Below are 21,880 nucleotides of genomic sequence, written 5' to 3'. Positions count from 1 at the left end.
CGTCCGTCCGTCCGCGGTGGCTGCATTTATTAGGCTGTGAATGGAATGCAAAACTAAAGAAGTAGGAAAGAAAACGCTCGGGTACCGTGTATTGGGTGCACGCTAAAGAACCACAGATGACCAAAATCTAGAGATCCCGCTACGATGTCTCGTAATCAGGTCTTGGTTTTGGTGCGTAAAACAAGAATAAAAGAAAACATGCACTCAAAGCTGTTCCCAAATCATTTAGTAGTCGTGTGCGGCGCCTACATGGAAATTAGAGGAGAAAAAAATGCGCGCATTTATGACCCGAAAAAAATTGGATGATGCAAGGCTAATGCAAATACGCGTTGTTTAAACAGCTAAGTGGCGTACAGGCCTCACTCGGTTGTTTACTAGACACTGCCCAAAAAAGACTGCAGGGAGTGTTACCGTTATATAAAACAAAAAAAGATGATATTTCTGCTCGCCTTAAGCATTTCATCGACTCCGTTGAGGTAGGACATAGAAAGTAAAGATGTCCAACGTGACAGAAGAACGGCGGTTATCGACCCTGCACCCGCACGTTCTGAGTGTACCCTGTCGTTATGGCGCTCCAACAATGTCGCAGATAGCCGTACAAAATATGCTTGTCTAAGGAAACATAAAGCCCACTGAGATATAGAGAACGTGGAGATATGGAGGTAGCGAAGTTAACTGGGGAAGGTGTTCGGTTGGCTGCCCTAGACCTGCAGACCAGCGTCATGCTTTGCTTTGCATACGATAAGCTTATCGTTTTCCTCCGGGTATTCCTCTCCTGAATCCTTACGAGGTTGGACTGCTTTCCGTGCGTCCGTACATGTGCGCGTGCGTGTTACTATGGACACGGTGGCGTTATCTTTAAAACTTCTGTTTAAGCGAGTTGGTGCATACTTGATTCGAAAATTATAACCGCGTTAACACATGCAACCGCAAAGGAACAAGGACGAGACAAAATCGCGTTATCTTTGCAGGCAGCGACCACGCAATGCATGTAATAAGGCGCAGTATTCTCCAAAGGCAAGGAAAGCTTCAAACAAGGAAACTCTCCTCCAAACGCGGAGAGTCAGAAAACGTCGCGTAACTGTGAGACGGGATGGAGAATGAAGCACGGTATACTTTCACGCCGCGCTTGCAGAAATCAGTGGCACACATCTTTCGTATATAATTACACCACTTTCCTTGTACGTTTAACTAGCCCGGGCGGACGTTCCAGCATGGAGTCAATGGGGCACTAATGCCACGTTGCTAGCGCGTAACTCTTGTAGGCAGGGAGGAGGAATAAACATTTATTGATGAGGCAAAAAAAAAAATGGTGGAAGGGAGCGGTGCAGGGTGGGTCCCTATTCCAAGACTCCAGTGGCCATCGCGACCCGCCCAGCTTGGTCCAAGAGGCCTTTCTGGGCCTCAAGGTCAGCAAGAGCGAGGATGGCCTCCCAGGGCTCCCTTAGCAAGGTGAGTACCAAAGGTGAATTAATGGCATGAGGTCTTTTGGCGCACTCCCATGTTACGTGAGGCAATGAAGGCCATGACCCGCACCACGGGCAAGAGTTAGTGTACAAGGTTGGGTTTATTTTATGGTATCTACCCAAATGTGGGTAGGTATCCGTCTGTATTCTTCTATATTTCTGCGCCTCCTCTACATTGAGTAGTTTGTGGGGTGGGGCGTACTGTTGCCGGGTTCTTCGCTGGTGCTCCAGTATATCGCGGACCAGTAGGCGATCGTCTTTTTCATCGTTGTGCGTATCTCCAGCTCGGTTAGTAAAGCCTCGAGCTAGAGTGTGTGCCTGTTCGTTTCCCGAGATACCCTCGTGACCAGGACACCATAATATTGCATGATCTTCTTTCAATGTGTCGCCTATGATCTTAAGGGCGACTTGTGGTATGTTGCCTTGTAGGTACATTCTGCATGCCACTTGTGAATCGGACATTATTAAAGCTGAGCTGCTTTGCTTTTCCTTGTATGCGATAGCGAGAGCAATCGCCGCTGCTTCCGCTGTAGCAGTGCACCTAGTACGTATCGAGGCTGATGTGTGAAGCGTTCCCTGGCGTGTGGGTTGAACTGCCACTATTACATGTCCTTTGCTAAATCTAGCTGCATCAGTATACATTACATCTTGATTACTGCCGAAGGTTTTCTGAAGATGTTTAGCTCTCGCTTGTCTTCTCGCTGTGTGATAAGTTTTGTTCATGTTGCGTGGGATTGGGGAGACCACTATGCGCTCGCGTATTGGATCCGGCATTGCGGTCGTTTGTTCCCTGGAGTACTGCGGTCGCAATGGGTAACCTAAACGCGACAGAACGTTTTTACCTGTGCTTGTGAGGCATAGTCGTTCTCTTTGTGTCATGAGAACGGCTGCTCTTAACTCTTCAAATGTGTTGTATATGCCTAGAGCTTGCACCCTCTCGTTTGCCGCATTCTTAGGAAGCCCAAGCGCTGCCTTATACGCGCCACGTATTAGTAGGTCGATTTCTTTGATTTCCGACGGGGTTAGCTCTTGATATGGTAGTCCGTATGTTATTTTGCTAAGAATAAAAGCCTGGACTAGTGTTATGGTTTCGTTTTCGTGGAGCCCTTTACCTTTCTTTGTAATTCTGCTAATTAGTCTAGCGATGCTCCTCGTGCTTGATTTTAGAGTCGCAATGGTGTGAGTGGCTCTTTTGTTGCTTTGTAACCATAGTCCTAGTATTCTGATCATATTTCTTTCTGGTAACCTCTGGTCACCCATAGTTAGGTGGATGTTCGGTTTGTTTCTGTAGTTACGCCCGTGGATCCGGATAAACTCAGATTTTCCGGAGCGCATTGCATACCGTTTTGTTCTGCGAAGTCCTTCACCGAGTCGATAGCCTCCTGGATAGTTTGTTCTTTTTGCCCTAACGAGCCTTTGCAGGCCCATAACGTGATGTCGTCTGCGTAAAACGCGAAGTTGAGGTCGTTAATTTTCTCTAGTTGTCGTGCCAAGCGGTTCATTGCGACATTAAATAGAAGTGGTGAGAGGATGGCACCCTGTGGTGTGCCTCTGTTAGGCATGGGGAGTTTGGAAGATCGAATATTTTCCATACCTATTGTGGCTTTACGTTCAGTAAGGAAAGAGCGGATGTAATTGTGGATCCTAATTCCACAGCCCATTCTTTCGAGCTCTTCAAGTATGAGGGTATGGGAGATCGTATCAAAAGCGCTTTTTAAGTCAAGCGCTGCTATGATGTTCTCTCCCCCTGTACGTACATTTTGCAGCACGTCATCTCGTAGCCTTACGAATATGTCTTGTGTAGAAAGATGTTGTCTGAAGCCGTACATGTTGTGCGAGAGAAGTTCGTGCCCTTCAATATAGCTGGTAAGCCTGATATGAAGGACCTTTTCGAAAAGTTTGCCTAAGCAGGAGGTTAGCGATACTGGCCTGAGATTCTGCAATGTTCTAGCTTTCCCCGGTTTAGGTATTAATATGATGGTCGCTTCTTTCCATTGATTAGGAAGCTCTCCCGTTTCCCAGATTTTCTCATTGAAGTACCGGGTTAGGCGTTCCAGTTGCTGATCACTCATATTTCTTAACATAGCATTCGTGATGCCGTCCTCGCCTGGGGCTGAGTTACGTTTTAATGCAAGAGCGGCGGCATATACTTCTTGTTTCGTTATGGGTGCATCAAGCTTGGGATTATCCATGCCTTTGTACTCTCTCTTATCGATGTTATCTCCTCCTGTCCCGATGTATCTGTCTGCCAGGGTTTGGATCAAGGATGCGTCATCCCCCTTAAACTCTCCTACCAATGTGCGTAATGCTCTAGTAGTGACTGTTTTTGTATTGTATGGATCAAGCATGCTCCGTAAAATTGCCCATGTTTTGGATGTTGAGAGCGTTCCCCGTAACGAGTCACTGAACTTAAGATGCACCGGACTTGAGCAAGGAAGCCTTGACGCTTCGCGCATCGTAATTGCTGGTCAGCACTGCCTTTAACAGAATGCGCCGCAGAGATCGAAGTCAGAGAACACCAGCGCGTCGGTTTGGTCGCCAACCGAGGTTGCCGTTCTTGAAATCGATAACTTTTGCAAATGGAATACGTCAGCCTGCTCCTTCTGCAGTTCCGCCATCAAAGTGCAAATGGAAAGCAAAAAAAAAAAAAGAAACCTGTTGCCATGTAGAATGAAACACACTTAAGGAATGTTGTTCTGAAGAGGAGCCAAGAGAGAAATGAAGTGCGCTATATTATATGGCGTCCTTTTGGCGTTCCTGACCCTTGCACCGTTAAACACCACACATCTTCATGAACACTGGCTGTGCTAGTATGACAGGTGTGTCTAAAAGGCGGGGAAGGCAGGTATGTTACCATGATGTACATGGTAACATACCTTAGCACAGTATGAAGATTGCCTTCACATCGGCAATCTTCATACTGTGCTTCGCAGCATGGTGGTTTTCGCAGAATTCCCAGTGTGCTCACAAAATGCGTTTTTTTCTTCACGAAACCGATTTTAATGGGTCGAAAAGCTCCGCGTTCAACGCTTTCACTGAATCTGTTCAGTTGGTGGACATTTGCAAGAGTATCAGTAAATAAATTTACCAGAACCTTGCGTGAACGTAGCTTCTCGGGTCTCGGTCGTGGTCCCCAAGAGAGACACCGAGAACACAACATCGAAAGATTAGTCTTCTTCTAGCAAAACTAAGCTAGCGCACAAGAGCTCGGACCGTACCGCTCGCCACGGCCAGTCGTTCTCCCCTTCCCTTTAAAGAGGGACAAATAAAGTTTTTCGTCATCATCATCATCTCAGTAGCCTGTTGCAATCAATTTTAGGGTGCGATTTCAAACGAAGCAAGTGAATCATAAGACAGATGAGGTACCGAAAGGCCTAGGCATCGGAGCGGCTGGGCTCTTCACGCCAATCTGAACACACTGCTTCCTTATCTTATGGGCCTTGGAAAAGCAATACAACGACGAGCTTTAAAGCAGGTGAATGAGCTGGAGCGTAGCATTTGATGTGCGTAAAGGTCACGTAATTGTCATCGCCGTGTAACGTTGGACAAAGTGCGTGTACAAGAATTTAGCTTTCCTCTCAGGAGCGCTAAGAAATTTGAAAATTTGCAGGGGTAATGCGGAGGACCAAGTGCCTTTGCGGGCTAGGAAAGTCAGATTGCTTGTGTTTTTCTGTATCTTGCAGCATGTGTGACCTCACATTCAAGAGGCGAACGCCAGATCCCAGCTATCACATCGTGCGTGGTTGTGCAAGATTAATCGTAAACTAACAGCCCACTACATCTCTGCTGGTAAACTCTCAGTTTATTCCTCACACACATGGACCCTATAGACAAATGTAAAAGGTTTCGGTAGATGATGTAACGCAGTGCTAGTTTACGTTACTTACAAATTAATAAAAGATACTAGCGACAATTTTAGCGACCTTGGAGCAAGATTTAGCGGAAATTTGGCGACATCTTTGTTTCATATTAGCGACAGAGTTTAAAAATCATGCCAACACTAGTACTAAGTATTGTAATTTTGAACAAACCTACTGACAAAGACGTGGGAAGAAGAGAAGAAAGGAGGAAAGAAAGAAGACATCTCACACAGACTGAACTGAACTGAAGCCCAGACCACCGAACTTTTACCTCCACAGGTCTGGTGTGACTATATCGCCTTTGTGTCCTTTATGCAATGAGAGTGGATCTCTGCAACACTTCTTTTTGACATGCCGCCGTTTCGTTATCCAAAGGAAAAGATCTTTAGAGGAACCCCTCCAAAAGCGTGGCTTGAATTTTACTCTTCCCGTAATTCTTTCCTTTGGGTTACAGCCACAGGAACGTTTGTGAAGCCCCCTGCACCTTTCTGTGTGAGACAAAAGGAATCGCAGGCGAGAATTCTTCTTAATACATATTATGCTCACAAATTCATTTTTTTATATTTTACTTAGATGATTGATTATTCATATCCGCAACAGTAGACACTTTAAATCCCATCTACAAAATACTTATTTCATTTAACCCTGATTTATTTTTAAAAAAGCAATTGATAACAGTTCCTTCACCACCCGACTCATGGCCGATCCTCCAGAGTGGGTTGCGCCATTTCACTATGGAACAAGAACAAGGACTAAGGTAAGCAACCTTCGAAAGAACAACAACGCGGCAGTGTAGGAGCAGATAAAGAAAGCATCAAAACACAGCGCACGCTTTGACAGGCGGCGCTTTCTGTAGAGAAGCGCAAGGACATCGGCCCCGCGGGCGCGTTCTAGATTTAGCGCTCTCTTACTCGATCGATGGAAGCGTCGTAAAGCGACCGACAAATGGCCATACGACAGCGCACCGGCGCAACCTTGAAGGAACTGGAATGTGCGGTCACGACGTGAGGTCACCGGAGCATGGAACCCGGCCCAGGGGTGTCACAAGGCGGGGAAGTGTTCGGGGGGCTGTGAATTTCGGTTGCGCCGTGCACTTTCAGCCCGCTGCGCTGGAGGCGTCCTCGCGATGAAACGGCAACAGTGACAAGCCTGATATATAGCGTTCGCTGTGGCAGGATAGCTTCCGTTCATCATTATGTTTTTTCGCTGTGCATATTGCGAAAAATAACCTTGATTGATTGATTGATTGATTGATTGATTGATTGATTGATTGATTGATTGATTGATTGATTGATTGATTGATTGATTGATTGATTGATTGATTGATTGATGTTAGATTTCCTACACTGCATTCCTATGTTACATTTAGACGCTGCTATATGTTTATATGTGTTGCTTGTATTGACCCTCTAGTTACCCACACTCTATGTTACCTCCTTTTAGCGCTCACGCAATTTCTATGGCTACATGTTTATTATGTACTATACATAATGCGTGTATTTATTCAGCATTATATAATGCACTTGTTTTGTAGATTTTTGTGCGCTGCCTCTCTGCTACTAAAGGGGGGTCCGCGCGACTCCGCGGAGCTGTCATCTATGAAAGCATTTTTTTTTCTGTTGGGTCTCTCGCGTCATGTAAAGCTACTTTATGCAAATAAAGTTCGAATTTAAGAGTTAACTGTGTGGCGACAGCTGGTGTTCGTTGTGACGGGACAGGTGGTGTAATAATCACAGAGCGACGTACGTCACTAAAATAACGGTGAACTGACCTCCGCTATATACGTAGAACAATCACACACTCGTCTTAATGAAACAGAGACACTTCTTTGAGTGCAAGTAACTTAATAGAATAACAATACTGTACTTCATGCAGCTTCTTGCCATTGCAGCTGTTGATGTTTCCTAATCGGTTTGGCATCTGCTTTTGGTTAGGTGCTTAGCTACTCCTTCCTAGGCTATCGTGTGAGAGAGGGTGACGCTGTGTATTGAGCACGACCGCGGGGGAAAAAGAAATGTTTTTTATCCAATGGTCTTGCTATGAGGTTTTCTTTGTATGTGCTGCTCGTTTACCCGTCGTTGGTTGAGACCACCTGGTGCTTGCAACAGAGTAAGGAGATCCTGTAAAGACAACATTTTCTTACTCATTCTAACGAATAACATGAAAAGAAATAAAAGGTAAGCACTGGCTCAGTATAGTATATGGCGTTTCACTGCTGAGTACGAGCTCCCGCGTTCAATTCCTGGCTGCGGAAGCCGCATTTTCTGGCGCTGCCGGACTGCGAAACAAGCTCGTGTATACCATGCTTTGGTTTAGGTCAACGGACCCCGAATTGTCAAAGCTATTCCGGAGTCCACCACTCAGGCTACGTACCTTCGTAAGCCGTGCACTTCCGGGATGTTAAACATTTTTTTAAAATATTCAACGTGATGGCGATATCTTCGTATCGCTCACACCGTGTGCTGCAGTATGAGCGAGACCGCGAGTATGCACACTACTGCTCTTCGACTTAGTGCTCAATTGAAACGACCAGCAATGTGATACAATAAGATCAGGCTAACAGCACGGGCAGACGACAGTGAATCGTCTAATAGCAGCAAGTTTTGATAATTCAATACGGTTCGGCATTTTTTTGTTTTCATGTCGCATGGGAAAGCATAGTCTTAGACGCATATTGAAAAACGATGAACAAAAGTCATACGAGAGAGGGAAAACTAACCTAAAAAAATTTTATAGAAGGGCTCAAAACACATCATAGACAACCTTTACGGTTTTCATGAACGTAAGCTGCACCCAGCCTACTGCATCCACAGATAAACGCAACCTACAAGACATTAAACACAAGTTAGCATCACAGCCGTAAATTTATTGCCACACCCAATACAATAACGCGCTAAAACTGATCGATGCACTTTGAAATGACCAATCAGAGCGCGCCACACAGACGAAACCACGCACCGTATACTCGGCTATCAGTTATTGTGAACAAGGCTCCCCCGCAGGGGAACCGAAATGTCATTAAATTTTAGCTCTCATTTTGGTCGGTGCACCACCCCGCGTTATATTAATACGAACATCGCCACCGAGACGGGATGACGTCACACATTGGATCACACATTGGATCACACATTTACAATCACGTATAACATGCGACCGATGTTCTTGACATATTGTTAAGGTGACCCGTTCAGTTCACCGACGACACCGCAGGAAACCTAAAACGTGCTTCGTGGAACGTAATAGAATAAGAACGAGGTTTCCGCAATTATGTGCAAAACTAATAATTAAACAACAAATGTGCAAGCTTAAATACTTTTAAGTACAAGCTTTTAAGTACCGTTCACTCTGTGCCACTTTCCTTTCCTGTCGTGTCCCGTCAGGATGGCCGAGCGGTCCAAGGCGCTGCGTTCAGGTCGCAGTCCGGTCTTCCGGGCGTGGGTTCGAATCCCACTTCTGACAAGGGTTCCTTTTTTGCAGTGCCAACCGACGCAAAACAAAGAAATGTAGGTAGCGCTCCATCTCTCATTTTTCGCTTTTCTGAATACGCAAAGCTAAAGTATCGTTCGCTCTGTACCACTTTCCTTTCCTGTCGTGTCCCGTCAGGATGGCCGAGCGGTCCAAGGCGCTGCGTTCAGGTCGCAGTCCGGTATTCCGGGCGTGGGTTCGAATCCCACTTCTGACAAGGGTTCCTTTTTTGCAGTGCCAACAGACGTAAAACAAAGAAATGTAGGTAGCGCTGCATCTCTCATTTTTCGCTTTTCTGAATACGCAAAGCTAAAGTACCGTTCGCTCTGTACCACTTTCCTTTCCTGTCGTGTCCCGTCAGGATGGCCGAGCGGTCCAAGGCGCTGCGTTCAGGTCGCAGTCCGGTCTTCCGGGCGTGGGTTCGAATCCCACTTCTGACAAGGGTTGCTTTTTTGCAGTGCCAACCCACGTAAAACAAAGAAATGTAGGTAGCGCTGCATCTCTCATTTTTCGCTTTTCTGAATACGCAAAGCTAAAGTATCGTTCACTCTGTACCACTTTCCTTTCCTGCCGTGCCCCGTCAGGATGGCCGAGCGGTCCAAGGCGCTGCGTTCAGGTCGCAGTCCGGTCTTCCGGGCGTGGGTTCGAATCCCACTTCTGACAAGGGTTCCTTTTTTGCAGTGCCAACAGACGTAAAACAAAGAAATGTAGGTAGCGCTGCATCTCTCATTTTTCGCTTTTCTGAATACGCAAAGCTAAAGTACCGTTCGCTCTGTACCACTTTCCTTTCATGTCGTGTCCCGTCAGGATGGCCGAGCGGTCCAAGGCGCTGCGTTCAGGTCGCAGTCCGGTCTTCCGGGCGGGGGTTCGAATCCCACTTCTGACAAGGGTTCATTTTTTGCAGTGCCAACCGACGTAAAAAGAAGAAATGTAGGTAGCGCTGCATCTCTCATTTTTCGCTTTTCCGAATACGCAAAGCTAAAGTACCGTTCACTCTGTGCCACTTTCCTTTCCTGTCGTGTCCCGTCAGGATGGCCGAGCGGTCCAAGGCGCTGCGTTCAGGTCGCAGTCCGGTATTCCGGGCGTGGGTTCGAATCCCACTTCTGACAAGGGTTCCTTTTTTGCAGTGCCAACAGACGTAAAACAAAGAAATGTAGGTAGCGCTCCATCTCTCATTTTTCGCTTTTCTGAATACGCAAAGCTAAAGTATCGTTCGCTCTGTACCACTTTCCTTTCCTGTCGTGTCCCGTCAGGATGGCCGAGTTGACTTCCGGCCACCGTAGTGTACGGACGTGGCTGATATGAGCTCCGTCGGAGCGGATGTAGCGGCCCACCATAGCCGCGGTACCAGGAACGAAATGTCGCAGGACTATGCAATCATTTTGCCCCCACTGCCAACTGGGTACGTTGTTCAAAATACCGTTTTTCTACATGCTGATGTAAAAGGTAGACCATATCGCGCAGAAGATTTTCGTGAGCCACTGTTTCAACGTGTTCCGCCCACCGAGGTTCTTGCGCTCGGCGCATATCAAATGAATCATGTGTGGGCGGTTACCTGCAAGACTGCTGAAGGCGCCAAGAAATTTTTGGCCGAACCGGAATTGATGGTCAAGGGTCGGAGATGCATCGTAATTGATCCAAGTCACCGCGACGTCCGTCTGAAGCTTCACTGGCTGCTCTACCATGTACGCGAAGAAGACGTGCGAAACGCCCTGAGCCCCTACGGAACCGTCTTGGAAATAGGACTGGATAAATGGCGCCTTGACGGCTACAGCCAACAGAGCACCATGACACGTACAGTTGTGGTGCGACTGAAGGCTGACGTTACGTTGGATGATATACCACATCAGCTGCGCGTCGGAGGTGAGCTAGCCCTTGTCGTAGCGCCCGGAAGAGCGCCGAGGTGCTTGCGCTGCCAACAGATTGGCCACATAAGAAAGGACTGCCGCGTTCCGCGGTGCAATGTCTGCAAACGCTTTGGACACGCCGTAGAAAACTGCTCGAGGACGTATGCGGCAGCTGCCATGGCCACGTTGAGCACGGAGAAATCCGAGCTCACCATGGACGAAACGGAAGCCGAAGAATGTCTGCATTCTGCAACAACATCAGGAGTGCAAGGCACCAGCACCAAAGGAAGTAAGCAATCGGAAAACACTACTGCGGAAAATTTGACAGCCACTGTACCGGCAGAAATTACAGCAGACGCAAAAGCCAAGATACAGGGCTCCGAATTCATCGAAAGTGGTGCCAACAACACAAGTGCAAATAAAGAGACAGCGGGAGTTCACCACAAGAGTGACGAAGTGGCCGCCATGGATTACCGTGAAGCAGAAGACAGCAGTGCGCTGGGAAAGAGACCACGAGACGACGCCGGTGCAGAGACAAAGGACGCCAACAGCAGTGAACCGCCGACGAAAGCGTTCACCAGTCGCCGGCTGCGGCCCACCCCAAAGCCAAACGTTACGGAGGGGGAGAAGAGGGCGGCTAAGCCGCCCACTTGACAGCACGGCTAACGCACCGGGGTTGTACCCCAATATCGGGGCACAGACTGTTTGGTGAGCGCATCCTTTTTTTAAAGATAAAGATGGCTGTTAGACTTGAGAGAGCAGTTCGTTTCGCCACTCTAAATGTGCGCGGGCTTTCGTCTAGAAGACGCCAATACCAATTAAGTAGGCTATTTGCGGAACATGATTTAGACGTGATCGCCGTGCAAGAAACAAAAGTACACAGGGAGGACGAAACTGATCGAATGGTTGCGCCTTTCAGCGCAACGTATAATGTTTGTGTGTCACATGCTGATGGCTTATCGGGAGGGTGTGCAATTTTTATAAAAAGATCGATGGGTGCAGTTGAGACAAGTATAAGAAGCAGTGAGAGCGGGCGCTTCGTGGTTTGTGATTTGTCGTTAATGAATTTTGAATGGCGCGTGATTTGCTTGTACGCCCCAAATCGTGACAACGAAAGGAAAGCATTCTTTGAAGAGATTGGTGGTTTCCTTGATTGTAGTAAATATGTGATATTAATTGGTGACTTCAACTGTGTGTGCGCGATTGAGGACCGCTCTAAACGTGTAAATTTGCGCGATCAAAGCGCACTGTTATTGACGGAATTGATTGCAGAGAATGGACTAGAAGATGTGGCCCTCTGCATGTCTAATGGCGGGGTTGAGTTCACACATTTTCAGGGACAAAGTCACGCGCGTTTGGATAGAGCCTACATCCCACTTGACCTTGTGATGTGTTGTGACGAATATGTTGTTATACCAGTGTCTTTCAGCGACCACTGTTTGGTAAAATTCACGCTTGGGACAAAGGAAAAAGTGCCTAAGTTCAACTGGCACCTTTGGAAATTAAATAATAGCATCATGAAAGATAAAAAATTTTCTAGAAAAGTAAGTGAAGCGTTAACGGTGCTGTATGAAGATGGAAAAGACGACTGGGAAACGAGGTGGGAAGTTTTTAAACAAGATGTTAAATTGAGTGCTATAGAACGTACGACTATCCTAAATTTTGAGAAGAAACAAGATGAAAAGAAATTGCAGTCGCAACTGCAAGCACTATTAAAGGAAGAGAGTGTGAAACCGGGCTCGTTCACTGAAGAAATCAAAAATACCAAAAACAAGCTGGAACTTTTAGATAAAGAAAAATACAGAGGTGCTATTATTAGGTCAAGAACAGAAAAGCTTTGGATGGGCGAAACGCCGACAAAGCGGGCACTAAGTGATGAAAAGCAATATGCACGAAGAAAAGAAGTTAAGGAAATAATGTACAATGGCAGACTGACGAAAGAAAAAAGTCAGATAATGAACGCGTTTGTTGACCACTATCGCGATTTGCTTGGAAAACGTATTCCGATGGCGAGTGGATTTAGTGAAGATTTCCTTTCTTTAGTGCCCAAGCTTGACGACGAAACTAAAAGAAGTTTGGAGGCCCTTATCAGTATACAGGAGATTAAAAAAGCTATCGATGACTTAAGCACTGGAAAGACACCTGGCCCAGATGGAATCGGAGCAGAATTCTATAAAATGTTTAAAGAAGAGCTTGCCGGCGCGCTGTTCGAAGTTATCGAAGAGGGGTATAAAAAGAAGCTACCACGGTCATTCACTGAAGCGCACACTGTTTTAATCCCCAAATCAGACGATGACATCAAACTTCAGTCTGTGACGTCATATCGCCCCATTAGTCTCTTGAATACGGATTACAAAATTTTCATGAAGGTGTTGGCCAAAAGAATGCAGAATGTAATTCAAAACATTGTAGGACCGCACCAGACATGTGGCATAAAAGGTCGTAGTATTACGACAAATATACATGTAGTAAGAAGCGTCTTAGAGATTTGCGATGACTTTGGAGACCGAATAGCAATGATGCAAATAGACTTACAAAAAGCTTTTGACCGTGTCTCCCATGAAGTGTTGTTCAACGTGTTAGAACATGTGCAAGTTGGAACTGTGTTTCTTGATGGATTAAAGATGGCATACTCGCAGTGTGTAACACGCCTGGTAGTTAATAGGGCGCTGAGTGAAGAAATTGACATACTCAGTTCTATCAGACAAGGATGCCCGGCCTCAGCCTTACTTTTTGCCATATACTTAGAACCCTTTTGCTTATCAATTATCCAAAACTCAAACGTGCACGGATTTAGATTACAGAGTACTGAAGTAAAGATTCTTGCATATGCTGACGATGTGGCCGTACTCTGTCAAGATAGGCATAGCATACGTGAAGTTGTTCATACAGCCAAACAATTTTGTTCCATGACAGGTAGCATGATTAATTGGGATAAAACAACTGCGTTTTGGTATGGAAATTGGGATACGAAGCCTGATGTATACGTAAATGTAAAATGGGAAACCCGCCCACTGAAGTACCTAGGGGTGCCACTCGAGGTTTATCGTGACAACAACGAGTACTGGAAGGACGAAGCAGAAACAATCAGGCAAAAAACAAATGCCTGGGGTGGGCGGGAGCTCTCTATTTTTGCACGGGCTTGTGTATGCAACCTGTTTTTAATAGCCAAAATATGGTATGTGTTCCAAGTCCTTTGTATGTCGCGGGTGAATGTGCAGAAATTTCGCAGGATTTTCGCCGTGTTTGTGTGGAGATCGACCTGGGAACGAACAAGTCGCTCAAATTTATTCTTACCGGTCCGAAACGGTGGATTGGGTTTGTGTCATTTATTTATTAGGCAAGTTGTGTGTCGTTTTATTTTTCTCCGCGACCAAAGAAATGGCTTTTTACAAACTGTAATCAATTTAAGGCTGTGTTCACACGTTCCAGAATTTGTTGTGTCATCGAATAACAATATGTACCATTATGTGACTGGATTCTTGCGTGAAGTAGTGCAGTCTTTTCAATTTCTGAAAGTGCGCTTTTCACTAGAGTATTTGTCCTCTGTAAAACGGAAAACACTTTACAAAGACCTTGTCGACTGTTTGTTGCCAACACCGCGGTACAGAACTTTATTCAATGTCGGACCCGGACAAGACGTGCTAAGAAGGGTGAAAAAGATGAACGTAAAACCGGGAACAAAAACTTTCTTCTTTAAACTTCATTCTGGGACGCTCCCAGTAAAGCAATGGTTAGCTGATAAGGGACTCTACGTTCCATGGACGACAAACTGTCTACTTTGTAAGACGCCCGAAACGATAGAACACGTATTTCTTTACTGCTGGGACGCCGTATTCCATTGGGACATTCTGCAGCGCACATTGAAAAAGGACCTACCCATCACGAGTTATGGCATTCGTTTTCTGAGTGTGGACAATGAAGACGGCGTCCCGTACGACATGTTCATGCTGATAGCACTTCACAGCATCTGGCAGACTAGAATAGCGGTTCGCAATGCCGACCTTCACGCACGTCCTGTCAGGGAAAATTTCATTGTAAACGTGGATTATATACGCGAACTGTATAAAGCGCAACCAGAGCCTCCTGACTGGCTACCTCTCTTGGACGAATTGTGCAACTTGAAGAAATTTTAATGTGAGCACATCGGACCAAGACTCGGTCCAAGTGTTTCCTTTTATCATTCATGTTTTTCTGTTTCCACCACCTGTAAAACAAAACAGGCAATAAAGAAAAAAAAAAGTCAGGATGGCCGAGCGGTCCAAGGCGCTGCGTTCAGGTCGCAGTCCGGTCTTCCGGGCGTGGGTTCGAATCCCACTTCTGACAAGTGTTCCTTTTTTGCAGTGCCAACAGACGTAAAACAAAGAAATGTAGGTAGCGCTGCATCTCTCATTTTTCGCTTTTCTGAATACGCAAAGCTAAAGTACCGTTCGCTCTGTACCACTTTCCTTTCATGTCGTGTCCCGTCAGGATGGCCGAGCGGTCCAAGGCGCTGCGTTCAGGTCGCAGTCCGGTCTTCCGGGCGTGGGTTCGAATCCCACTTCTGACAAGGGTTCCTTTTTTGCAGTGACAACAGACGTAAAACAAAGAAATGTAGGTAGCGCTGCATCTCTCATTTTTCGCTTTTCTGAATACGCAAAGCTAAAGTACCGTTCGCTCTGTACCACTTTCCTTTCATGTCGTGTCCCGTCAGGATGGCCGAGCGGTCCAAGGCGCTGCGTTCAGGTCGCAGTCCGGTCTTCCGGGCGTGGGTTCGAATCCCACTTCTGACAAGGGTTGCTTTTTTGCAGTGCCAACCGACGTAAAACAAAGAAATGTAGGTAGCGCTGCATCTCTCATTTTTCGCTTTTCTGAATACGCAAAGCTAAAGTATCGTTCGCTCTGTACCAATTTCCTGTCCTGTCGTGTCCCGTCAGGATGGCCGAGCGGTCCAAGGCGCTGCGTTCAGGTCGCAGTCCGGTCTTCCGGGCGTGGGTTCGAATCCCACTTCTGACAAGGGTTGCTTTTTTGCAGTGCCAACCGACGTAAAACAAAGAAATGTAGGTAGCGCTGCATCTCTCATTTTTCGCTTTTCTGAATACGCAAAGCTAAAGTACCGTTCGCTCTGTACCACTTTCCTTTCATGTCGTGTCCCGTCAGGATGGCCGAGCGGTCCAAGGCGCTGCGTTCAGGTCGCAGTCCGGTCTTCCGGGCGTGGGTTCGAATCCCACTTCTGACAAGGGTTGCTTTTTTGCAGTGCCAACCGACGTAAAACAAAGAAATGTAGGTAGCGCTGCATCTCTCATTTTTCGCTTTTCTGAATACGCAAAGCTAAAGTACCGTTCGCTCTGTACCACTTTCCTTTCCTGTCGTGTCCCGTCAGGATGGGATTCTGCTTCCAGCCACCGAGCGTGACGGACGCATGATGACGGGCTCCGTTGGAGCGGCTTCAGCGGCCTTTTCTGGCCGCGGTAACAGGGCTATGGAAATGGAAAACGACTACCAGGTTGTACTGCCAAGTCTCCCAACCGGGCGTTTAGTTTTAAATACTGTTTTTTTGCACGCGGATATCAGGGCCCGCCCCTACCGGGTGGAAGATTTTCGAGACGCGTTGGCTAGGCAATCGCTTCTCTCGGATGTTATCGCCCTGGGGGCGTATCGGATGAGCCATGTCTGGGCCATCACGCTGAAGGATGCGGATGCCGTTAAGAAGATTGCAGGCGTCGGTGAGCTGCGCGTCAAAGAACGCCGCTGCATGGTTATTGACCCGGCAAACCACGACGTACGTCCCAAGCTCCATTGGCTGCTTCACACCGTGCCGGACGAGGACGTGCGTGTCGCGCTCGCACCGTACGGAAAGGTCTCCGAGGTGGTCCGAGAGCGCTGGCGTGTGCACGGCGTGTCAGAGAAAGGCTCAACGAGCAGGATGGTCACGCTGAAATTGAAAGCTGGCGTTAAACTGGACGACTTGCCGCACCAGCTTAACGTTGGGGGTGAGTTGGCACTCGTCGTTGTGCCTGGAAGGCCTCCGTTATGTCTTCGCTGCCGAGGTACGGGACACATTCGACGGGAGTGTAAGGTGCCGCGATGCGGAGCTTGTCGACGTTTCGGTCACGAAGACGGTGAGTGCCCCCGTACTTATGCAAGCATCGCCGGCCCTGGAACCAGTGAAGATGCCTCGGAGCATTTGATGGATGAGGCGGACGCAGAAGAGGCAGCGAGGACAACTGCGATAACGGAGACGAAAGATGGGCCTTCGTTTACGCCTCTGGTTAAGCAGAAGACAACGACAATGTTGACGTCTTCAGCAGTGGTGGCATCTCAGCGAGCGCAGCGTGACCCCGAAAGCGACAGCGGTCACAGTGCGGTGGCCGATACGAAAGCTTCGCTGAAAACCCCGGACCGCGTGGAGCCTCGCATTGCCGACGCCATGGACGCCGACGATGAAGCGGCTGCCCTAACCGCTGGAAAACGGTCCCGCGAAGAGAGCGCCGGTGAGAACTTGCAGCCCGGTGGTAGTAGCAGTGGGGAGCCGCCTCCCAAAACGACAGGAAGTCGACGTTCGTCGTTGAAGCCGCGGCCAAACCTTTTGGCCGAGTCACGGCAGGCAGGTAAACTGCCTCCGTAATTTTTTTCCCGTGTTCTGTGGGATGTCAGCGTCGGTTGTGTATCGACCGACACGGTGTTTTTGGCTGACTTTTCGAGTTTGCGCGCATGCAAAGTGGAGGATGCGACGAGGAGGTGCCTCAGACCACTTCGAGACAAGCACCAGTCAACCCTTTGGGTGGCCAGACAGACCCCCCGTACATCATTGCGGAACACCAGTCGGGAAAATCACATGGTTGACAGAGGTAGGCACCATGCGGAGCGCGCCCCTTTTTATTACGTAAACGTATGGTAGTTGAGCTAAGAACCCCATTGCGAGTAGCAACTTTGAATGTTGGAGGGCTGGGAGCACGAAGGCGGCAATGTCAGCTTAATCGCCTGCTTATTGATAATGACCTTGACCTAATAGCTGTGCAAGAATCAAAGATAGAGTCACAAGAACATGCTGACCGCATGGTGCCCCCTTTCCGCGCCAACTTTGAAGTGTGTGTGTGTCACTCCGTTGGGACATCGGGTGGATGCCTTATCTTCATTCGCAACACATTAGGTATCAGTGTGGAGTCTGTATTTGCATGTGAAAGTGGCCGCCTCTTGGTTGTTGATTTTTCCTTTTCAAACCTACACTGGCGCGTTGTATGTGTTTATGCCCCCAATGTTGAAAGTGAACGTAAATGTTTTTTTGATTCCATTGAGCCGTACTTGAATTGTGACAAGGTGTTGCTTGTATTGGGCGACTTCAACTGTGTATGTGCTGCTACTGACCGAGTGAAGTGTAGACCAGTGAGGGACAAGAGGCCGGAACTGTTGACTCAATTTGTGCACGATTATTTATTGGAGGACGTTGGAAGTGTGTTTTCGGCTGGAACACGGCCTGATTACACACACTTTCAACGCGACAGTCACGCAAGATTAGATAGACTGTACGTTTCTGCTGATCTCGTGCCACTATGCACAGCCTATGATGTAAAACCTGTGTCGTTTAGTGATCATTGCCTTGTAAGCGCGACTTTTGGAACGAAGGGAAGGAAATCACGCTTTAATTGGTACCTTTGGAAACTAAATGAGAAAATTTTAGACGATGAAGGATTTGTCAAGGAAATTAAAAGTGATCTTGATGGGGTACTAGCTGAGCAAGTGGACTGCTTTGCCGTTGAATGGGAAAGTTTCAAAGAACGAGTGAAGCTTAAAGCTATAGGAAAAAGTAGCGCAATTCGGTATAAACAGAAAGGAAAAGAAAGGGAACTTCGCGAACAACTTGAGTGCTTGGTTAGGATGGAAACAAATAAGCCAGGAAATTTTAGTAAAGAAATAAAAGACGTGAAGTGTCAGATCGAAACAATTGACACTGACAGGTATAGAGCAGCAATAATACGCTCAAGGAGCGATAACTTGTGGGCAGGCGAAACGCCTACAAAGCGGGCGCTATCAGATGAAAAGCGGTACGCTTGCCAGAAGGAAATCAGGCAAGTAAGATACGAGGGGCACATTACAAGCGACCCTAGTGAGATTCAGCGCGCTATTACGGAATACTTTGCTGAACTTTTCGGCAATAGGCGCGAGCATGCGCAAGGGTTTGAAGGGGATTTCCTCCGACTAATGCCAACACTCGACAATGATGTAAAAGAGCGTCTTGAATTGCCTATTACTTTGGAAGAGATCGAGAAAGCAATAGATGATCTTCCGTCTGGAAAAGCGCCGGGGCCAGATGGGCTGAACGCTGCCTTCTATAAAACCTTTAAACATGATGTTTCTCAGTTCCTGTTACAAGTGATAACAGAAGCCTATGAACGCAAAAAAGTTCCACTGTCCTTTGGTATTTCACACATTGTACTTATTCCCAAGTCTGATGATGCGGAGAAACGAATGTTAGTGGGTTCCTACAGACCTATCAGCCTCACTAATGTCGACTACAAGGTGTACATGAAAGTACTAGCCAAACGACTTCAGAGTGTAATCGACAAATTAGTAGGGCCGCACCAAACCTGTGGAATCAGAGGACGTAGCATTGCTACAAATATACATGTGGCCAGAACCGTATTGGAATGTGTTGACGCGCTTGGAAGCCGGGTAGCTATGATATAGCTGGACTTGGCTAAAGCGTTCGACCGCGTTTCACATGACATTCTTTTCTCCATTCTAGAGCACGCTAACCTGGGTAGTGTAATAGCAGAAGGAGTAAAAATGGCGCACGCAAATTGTATGACACGCATTATAGTTAATGGTGACCTTACTGAGCGCCTCACAGTGCGTTCTTCGGTGAGGCAAGGTTGCCCGCTCTCTCCCCTGCTTTTTGCAGCGTATCTAGAGCCTTTATGTCTGGCCATTATCAACAGTGACTATGTCACGGGTTTCAAGCTGCAATCTGCTGAGGTGAAACTTCTTGCGTATGCGGACGACATAGCGGTATTTTGCACGAACAGAGAAAGCATTTATGAAGTTCCTGGGTTTCGCGTCGTCGTCGGCGTTGTCGTCGGCCTCGTAACCAGCTCCGCCCCCCTTTCATCCCCCCAGCGCTAGCAGCGACCGACTGATACCGCTGGATGCCGCTGACGCCGCTAGAGAGTCAAGATAACGTGACTGCATAGAACACCGTCGCCGCCATGCAGAAAGAGGAGGAAAGGGTCCCCCCCCCCCCTGTTCTTGTGTGGCGGATAGGGTGCTCTTCAGTTGCCGACGCGCCGGTTATTTCACGTAGGCCCCGGCACGTCGACGAATACGTGACCACCTTCCCACGGCTAGACCTGGTTCTTAGCGCTGCGGAAGCGAGGGTATCATATTGTTTGTGTCGGCATCGGCGGCGTTGTCCCTGAAACCAACTCCGCTGCTGGGGTTGACTCACTATCGGCGTCAGCGGCATCAGTCAGTCGCTGCTATCTCTTCCCTCCTCCCTTTATCGTGTTGTCCGCTTGCTGCGCGCGCTTCTGCCCCCATCGTTTGCCACTGGGTGTACACGCCGCCCCCTCCCCCCTCTTCCTGCGAGTCTCCGGTTGTCCAAGCGCGGGCTCGAACTTAATTCCTTTCTTCGCTCCTCCTCCAATGCAACCCCTGTGCGGTGGCAATCAGAGAGCCAGATCGGTGGCGGCGGATCTGTATATGTGCACCGCCCGAGCCGAAATTGCCGCTGCCGTTCGCCCTGTGTGGTGGCAATCAGAGAGCCAGATCGGTGGCGGCGGATCTGTATATGTGCACCGCCCGAGGCGAAATTGCCGCTGCCGTTCGCCACTGCGAAATTATCTGCCAGTTCTTTCTGAGCCATGAGCGAGACGACCGATGGAAGTCCTCCGTCTGCTGCTGCTGCTGCTGCTGCTGCTGCTGCTGCTGCTAAACGAGCTGCCAGAGCAGAGGCCCTGATAGCGCATACATGTGTTGCTCGATTTCTTTGCCTCAATCTATCGAAAAGGTGAAACAGCTTATTTGCTGCGCTCAAATTTCGCATTAGGAAGTAACGTAATCGTCGGTAATTTTTTAACCAGCAATCCGTAATTTTCATTTCTCACTGACATTTCACGGGCTCCACGCCGGTGATCAGCTATTTTTGTAGGAGTGTGTACGGCTGCAGCTGTGAAATCTCATGCCGTGGTGCTGCGACGGCGGCCGCGTGGAGGCCGTGACTAACAACAGTCAGCCACGACCACGCTAGAACGCAGCGGCAGCGCAGCTGCTGCGTTCTGGTGATGCCGCGGAAGCCAACGCTGTGCTTACGTAGGGTCTGAGAACTGGCCGTCTTTGAAGTATCACTTTCGGATTGGTACACAACCGTAAAGAATTCTGCCTTGAGGTAAAATTAGGGATCACTGCAAAATGAAAGTTATCTTGTGTATCCATTATTGCAATAGAAAACTGCTCCTCGCGGAATTTTTCCGTTAGTGATCTGTAATTTTTGTTTATCGCAACGCGTTCTGGCGGCTCCACGTTGGAGGTAAGGTGTAATTTGCATGGCTGGTGCGGTGAAAATAATGGCGGAAGAAGTAAGTATAACACCAGTAGATATCGTCCGTTTATGCATTACACAAGGTCTGTGTATATCTCACAATTAGTCAATGCGTGACTGTGCGCTTCCGTAGGTCTATGTGGTTACTTGTTGGAGAGTGAGGACACAACTTTGAAAACTTGGCGTGCATGGGAATTGTGTCGTGATTCTGACTCAATGTTTCTATCGTCTCTTGTTCAAATAAACTTTTTTCTAAACATAAGCAGGATCATGGGCATAACATCAATGCTCGAAGTGGCCCCAACATCAAACTGCCAAAGGCGCACGCTTCGAATGTACCCCAGCGTGGGAGATACATGCTGCGACAGACCTTTAAAGCAGATTCCGACCCCAATGCTTAAGTCACCGAATTCAAACAATTATTTACTCCTGTCACAGCATATGTAATCCTGAAAAGGAGGCATATAACAGAAGGAAGAAGAGAGGGGGGAGAAGAAGGAAAGACAGGGAGCTTAACCAGACTGAGTCCAGTTTACTACCCTACACATGGGGAGGGGAATGGGGAGTGAAAGAGAGAGAGAAAGCAAGAGTCGATACCGCACTTTCACATGTACTAAGTTAGATGTAGGATGTGTATAGTCGGGCACTTAAGTCTGTTGCCTTCAGGTAGTGTAAAAGCGCTCGAACTGCTTTCTGCGCTAATGAACTGTGAGGGCAGGCTCCCAA

The 21,880-nt window shown here is 47.7% G+C and overlaps 1 long non-coding RNA gene and 11 other non-coding genes across 12 annotated transcripts in view; 11 read left to right on the top strand and 1 right to left on the bottom strand.

Annotated features, from left to right (window-relative positions):
* The window catches only part of LOC139050995 (uncharacterized), a 177,069-nt gene that overhangs the window by 89,249 nt on the left and 65,940 nt on the right, over positions 1 to 21,880 (bottom strand). The gene's annotated exons all lie outside the window — the stretch shown is intronic.
* On the top strand, positions 8,702 to 8,785 carry TRNAL-CAG (transfer RNA leucine (anticodon CAG)). Its single transcript has one exon. It is a non-coding gene; the product is annotated as a tRNA-Leu (tRNA).
* Positions 8,925 to 9,008, top strand: TRNAL-CAG (transfer RNA leucine (anticodon CAG)). Its single transcript has one exon. It is a non-coding gene; the product is annotated as a tRNA-Leu (tRNA).
* On the top strand, positions 9,148 to 9,231 carry TRNAL-CAG (transfer RNA leucine (anticodon CAG)). The gene has a single exon. It is a non-coding gene; the product is annotated as a tRNA-Leu (tRNA).
* Positions 9,371 to 9,454, top strand: TRNAL-CAG (transfer RNA leucine (anticodon CAG)). The gene has a single exon. It is a non-coding gene; the product is annotated as a tRNA-Leu (tRNA).
* TRNAL-CAG (transfer RNA leucine (anticodon CAG)) lies at positions 9,594 to 9,677 on the top strand. The gene has a single exon. It is a non-coding gene; the product is annotated as a tRNA-Leu (tRNA).
* On the top strand, positions 9,817 to 9,900 carry TRNAL-CAG (transfer RNA leucine (anticodon CAG)). The gene has a single exon. It is a non-coding gene; the product is annotated as a tRNA-Leu (tRNA).
* On the top strand, positions 14,881 to 14,964 carry TRNAL-CAG (transfer RNA leucine (anticodon CAG)). Its single transcript has one exon. It is a non-coding gene; the product is annotated as a tRNA-Leu (tRNA).
* Positions 15,104 to 15,187, top strand: TRNAL-CAG (transfer RNA leucine (anticodon CAG)). Its single transcript has one exon. It is a non-coding gene; the product is annotated as a tRNA-Leu (tRNA).
* On the top strand, positions 15,327 to 15,410 carry TRNAL-CAG (transfer RNA leucine (anticodon CAG)). The gene has a single exon. It is a non-coding gene; the product is annotated as a tRNA-Leu (tRNA).
* Positions 15,550 to 15,633, top strand: TRNAL-CAG (transfer RNA leucine (anticodon CAG)). Its single transcript has one exon. It is a non-coding gene; the product is annotated as a tRNA-Leu (tRNA).
* On the top strand, positions 15,773 to 15,856 carry TRNAL-CAG (transfer RNA leucine (anticodon CAG)). The gene has a single exon. It is a non-coding gene; the product is annotated as a tRNA-Leu (tRNA).

This window comes from Dermacentor albipictus, chromosome 10, assembly GCF_038994185.2.
Source record: "Dermacentor albipictus isolate Rhodes 1998 colony chromosome 10, USDA_Dalb.pri_finalv2, whole genome shotgun sequence".
Taxonomy (NCBI): Eukaryota; Metazoa; Arthropoda; class Arachnida; order Ixodida; family Ixodidae; genus Dermacentor; species Dermacentor albipictus.
The sequence above is the reverse complement of the archived record's forward strand: the minus strand, read 5'-3'. Positions and strand labels throughout refer to the sequence as shown.